Here is a 6,000-nt window from a genome sequence, read left to right on the forward strand (position 1 = left end):
ACTAGCAATTTTTTATATTTTACAAGTTTTCGCGGAGCCCCTAGAAAATTCCACGGCGTACCAGTTGCCCGACAATGTTTTAGAGCGTTAGCTCGCCTGCAGGCACTGGCATATAATGTTTTAGAGCGTCATTTTTCCTGTAAAATTGATTTTTTTGGGTGGTTTTGGCCGTGTTTTTGTCAGTCTGTAAAAGTGGCGTACAACTCGGACAAACTGGTTCCCAGCAGCGACTTGGGAGTCCAAGATGCATCAGACATCGTCCCCTTGCTGTTCCCGGTCCATTTGGGTGGTGTTTCTGTCACTTTCTGACCTTTTCCAATGGACCAGGCACCCTCCCCTCTTCAGAGCAGGGGGTGCCTGGTTGTCTCCCATTGACTTACATTATACTCGGGTGCTCGGTAGAGTACATGAACATCGCGATGTGTTCGGACTGAACACCCGAACACCCAAACACTTTGGTGCTCGCTCATCACTATAGATGACTTTTCCAGAGCTTTTCAGTCGTGGCCTTCATTTACACAATCTTCTCAAGTTAGAAGCAGTTGGCAGCGTGCTCCGGTGAAATCTGTTGTGTAGTCTGACATAGCCATTGACACTCAAATTAGCCCACAACTGATATGTTTGATTTTGTCTTCAGTGGCGGTGGTGGTGAGTACTGTGTGAATGGAGGGCTGACAACCAAGGAATGCTCATCCGGACATACGATGCATGGAATGCAGCAACGGCAAAAAGAAACATGGCTGTTTTTGACCTCACAAACCGAAGAGAAGCTTGTCTGTCTGATGTCTCATATTTTATGTACCACAGCAGAATGGAAAAAACTAGAAATTAAAGGGCCAAGACTGCAGCTGACCTCACTGTCACTGCTAACCTTTCATAAAACGCTGGCTCTGTCAGGGAGCTCATTAACGATCATCAGAAAAAAGAGCAAGTAGGACTGTGCTGGAAAGTCATCATCAGTCACTAAATTTGACATGGCCAGCAGTGTTCAGTCATGTAATGAGATCAGTGACTGTGGTCTGACAACTCTGAGAAACTCCACAACTAGAAGTCGAGTAATGTGATACCATCTGATGTGGTTTGGTATTTAGCTGTCTGGCCTCAGTCTGGCTGTAGAGTTACTGTTTGGGTGGAGGAAGGCTACAAAAACAAAGTACCTAATGATGATGTAATTGGGTCTGTTTTTAAATCTTATAACCGGCTAATGCACAAAGAGAGTAATTTTTATAATAGTTCTACACATTTGATTTAAATTAGGCAACTTCCATCCATTCATCCACTATATCCTAACACAGGGTCACGGGGGTCTGCTGGAGCCAATCCCAGCCAGTACAGGGCGCAAGGCAGGAAACAAAACCCCGGGCAGGGCGCCAGCCCACCGCAGGGCACACGCACACCAAGCACACACTTGGGACAATTTAGGATCGCCAATCCACCTAACCTGCTTGTCTTTGGACTGTGAGAGGAAACCCACGCAGACACGGGGAGAACATGCAAACTCCACACAGTGAGGACCCGGGAAGCAAACCTATATGGGTCTCCTAACTGTGAGGCAGCAGCACTTACCACTGCACCACTGTGCTGATTAGGGCAACTTAATTCAAAGTAATTGAAATAGGTATCATCATCATTATAGTATACTAAGTAGGTCCTACAGCTTCTTCTTTTTCAATAAACCCTTGCTGTAATTGTGCAATGAGAATGTTAGTTATACACCTTTGTTTTATGGAGACCTTCTTATTTCAATTAGTAGAAATATGTGTCATAATTTTATTACAATAGCAACCTTTTTTTATTGCACATTTTCATACATAGAATGTTGCTCAAGATGTAAAAAAGAAAAATTTGCATGTAAAGAAAACCAAATCAAGTTAGGAAGATCAAATGAGTTCATTTTTTTCAGTGACAGCCTCTGTTGAGGGGCTGTTTGCGATTTGTAGTTCCCATATGTCAAATGTCACACATGCACCTTCCAGGCTCATCTAAGGTAGGTAATACCCAGCCGTGACAAGAGGGAGCACAGTAGCTAATGGTGTCGTCTCTTCTCTATCCCACAGCACCAAGAGTTTCCCATTGTGGGCAAATGACTCTACTGCCTCTACCGACTCTACCGAATGTTGTCATTCCAACAAATGGCGCATCACAAACATTAACACTGCTTTTACATATCCTATCCTAAATGGCATATAACAGAGATGTCTGAATTTCATGGTGCACTGCAAATATTAACACTGACGTCTACATTGACTACTTAGATTTCAGCCTATCTTGGCTGAGTGAAACAACTAGTTTTCATATAATTAGGCACCACAAGGGCTTCTAGGGTAAGCTATGACTCCTTCAGCCTCGCAGCTGAATGGCGTGTGTAGAAGGGCTACACCAATTGTGAATGTTTAATGTTTTAAAGTGCTGTGTTTTGATAGGTTTATTTTGGCTGATGGGAGGGAACACACTGCCACTGGCAGAATCTCTATAGAATACAGGCTCCATACAACACACTGCAAGTATGCCCTGGAGGACTGGCATCTGTCTGTCCCATTGCTCCTCCAGCTGGATTCCCTCACCAATATAGGAATGACAATACAGCTCCAATCGAGGCAGCATTCATTGCCTGGGAGGGGGTACCCAAGTTTCTGCAATACGACTGGGAGGACCTACACTACTCATATGTTGGGTTCTATGCTGCTGAAGATGCCATGGACACAGACTTAGTCTGAGTGAATTTGTGAGAACAACCAACCGAGGTAAGGCCTTTGTTACACCACTGGCTGAATGTATGGACCAATGGATTGGGTCAGGCTCAAGGGATAAACCATGTTACAGTATATACTGTATACTATCGATTAGATCCCCATTAAACATGTGCGTGTCGGGTCTCACCTCAAAAGTGAGCCTTTATTAAAGAGAGTGTGGAGAAGATGCCTGCTGAGGACATATTAGAACCCCCTTCGTTTTGGGTTGTGCCCGTGGTTTTGGTAACAAAGAAGGAAAGGTCCTTCCATTTTTTGTGTGGACTGTCAGGCACTGAACAGGAAGACTCGACAGGAGACAGGATGCATACCCCATGCTCCTGATACATGACACTCTGGAGTCCCTGCACGTAGCCTCCATCTTTCCACCTTGGATCTCCTCAGTAGGTATTGGTAGGTGCCGTTGGAATAGAGGTAAGCAGTAATAATCCCGAAAGGCTTGTTCCATTTCAATGTCATGGCTTTTGCTTTAAAAAGCACTGGAGCCAGTTTTCAGAGGCTAATGGAACAAGACCTAAAGGGGTTGTTGGGATGGATCTGCTTTGTATATATCGATGATTTCATCATCTTCTTTCCTTCCACAGAACAACATCTCCAGGACCTTGAAGAAGTCTTCCCAAGACTGCAGCATGCCCACCTGATGCTGAAAATGGGTAAGTGTCACTTCTTTCAACCCCAATACAGCTTTTTGGGGCATGTGGGGTTTGGCCGAGGAGTGGCTGTAGACCCAGAGAAAGTTAAGGCCATCCGGGAGTACACCTCCCCTACCGAACTAAATGGATTGCAGCAGATTTCTTTGGTTAGTGGATTGATACTATAAAGTCAATATTGCAGCCACTTAACTATCAGAAGAAGAAAGATGTTCCCTGGGAATGGGCAGCTGAATGTCAGGATGCTGTTGACCAACTGAGAGCAGCATTGCCATCCTCAACTGTTCTGATCCAACCAGACCCACTGCTCACCTTTCAGGTGCAGACAGACAGCAGCAATGTGGGACTCGGCAATGTGCTGACACAAAAGAAGAATAATGAGGAACGGGTTATAGCCTATGCATCTCGAAGAAAGAGTGTTTGGCAGTTGTGTGGGCAGTAGAGAAATTGGACCATTTCCTGAAGGGAGTTGATTCTGAGGTGTACACAAACCATAATGCTCTGACCTGGGTGTTCAATCACCCAGAAACATCCTCTCGGCTAACCAGGTGGGCACTACGCCTTCAAAGTTTCTCATTTAAAATTTTTATTTTTTATTGTTCCAGATGCCTTATCTTGGGGACTGCAAACTTTGGGAGTGGTTTGCCAGCTGCCTGGGGGCCCATCTCTAAACTTACACCTGGACACGATGGACATAGCACATGGACAATCCATCAGTCCACTGTGCCAGGAGTTTTGGAAGGGGACAACTGACCCAAAACCGATTCACATACATTTTGTGAACATTCAATGGGTTTTGTATAGGTCAGTTCCTACTACCCTGGGAGGAACAAAATTGCAGCTGGTTGTCCAGGAAGAATATGTTGCCCAGTTCTTGGCTCATTATCACAACTGCTCATTCATTGCACATCTGGGACGAGTGAAGACCCTGCTGAGGATCTTGGAAGTGGCTTGGTGGCCCACCATCTGCATTTGAAGACCTGTCTTGTACAGTATGTCAGCAATATAAAACCTTACCAGGTTAGCCTGTCGGTCATCTCCAGTTGGCCATAGCTAAGGAACCCAGAGAGATGTTAGGAGTGGACTTGATGGAGCCATTTCCGCCCACTACCTCGTGAAAGACTGTCCTGATGGTGGTGGTTGATTACTTCACCAATTGGGTGGAGCTCTTTGCATTGACTGAGGCAAAGACCATAAGATCTGCTTCACCTGAACAATGAAATCTTCACCCACTTGGGGGGTTTCAAAAGTATCTTGTGTTAGATCAGGGTCCAGAGATCTTGAGTTCCATATTGGAAGAGCTCTACACCGCATAGGGAGTAAAGAAAACTGGCAACATCATACCATCCCCAAACAAACCTAATGGAACCAGTGAACAGGACCCTGAAGACCATGATGGCCTCCTTTGTATGGGACCGCCATCAGGACTGGGACAAGTGGCTCCCGGAGCTTATGTTTGCCTTGAACATGGCTGTGCACAAAGCTATGGGAGAAACTCCTGCTCTGGTTGCATTAGGCAGACAGCTTAATGGCCCACTTGATCGACTTTAGCCATTCCCCCGTCTCCTGATACCACAGGTAGATCATACTACATCATACACAACTTGGAACAATTATGGCGAAGATGTCAGGTGAGGTTGGTGGGTGCTACATCCTAAGTATTATAATGCCAGTCACCGAGAGGTGCTATTAGTGGTGGGAAAATTAGTCTGGACTAGAGCCCACCACCTCTCAGATGCTGTCACGTAAATTCTCAGCCAAGCTAGCGCCTAAATGGGAAGGAACAGCAAAAATAATTAAATGCAAAGGGCCAGTTAGCTACCTTATTCAAAGGGGGACAGGAACAGACATCAAAACTGACATAATACATGTGGCCGATGTCAAACTGTACTACGGGCCTCCCTTGTCCAAAAATGAGGGGGCTGTCTGTAGGTGGGCTACATAAAATGTCGATTGTGTTTGATGTTTCTAAAAGTGTTGTGTTTTGTCTGACCTTTTTTACGTATAAAATATATATATACCTAAACAAGAGTCTCCTCACACTGCACTTGACCCTTTAGGACGTGGAGTTTCCGTTACTTCCAGGTTGTGTACTTCATAAGTTAGGATCGCGCATTTTGAAAAGGAGAGGGAAAAGGAAAGAGGAGACATTAAACAAGTGGGACCCATCAATTCAAGCACTGCTATGATTTCATCGAGGGCCTCCACAGATCATCACAGTTCATCTGGTTACACACAGCAGCAAGGTATTTAGGACTTTTTCATCCTCCATTTCCCATGGCTGTCGGACTGCTAATCAGGAGTCATCTGTGTTGATTCGTACTTTGAAATCGCACTGTTTGAATTCGGGTTTTCTGTCATTTTCATTCTTTGGGACTTGGCTGGCTTTTATTCTTTTCTCATCTCTACAGTTTCAATGATTTCATTGGACTTTTGTGTATACTAATGTTTGATTGTTGTTTTGTAATTTGTATATGTTTTCAGGTTAAGATAATGGCGGTTGGGTTGCATGAGTTTTTTTTCTTTTTCTCTAACACTGTATAGATTTGCACCTGCATCGGGTTTGAAGAATACGGGGACTCTCTGTTTTACTTTTAATT

The sequence above is a fragment of the Polypterus senegalus genome, unplaced genomic scaffold, assembly GCF_016835505.1.
Source record: "Polypterus senegalus isolate Bchr_013 unplaced genomic scaffold, ASM1683550v1 scaffold_5708, whole genome shotgun sequence".
In the NCBI taxonomy this organism is placed as follows: Eukaryota; Metazoa; Chordata; class Cladistia; order Polypteriformes; family Polypteridae; genus Polypterus; species Polypterus senegalus.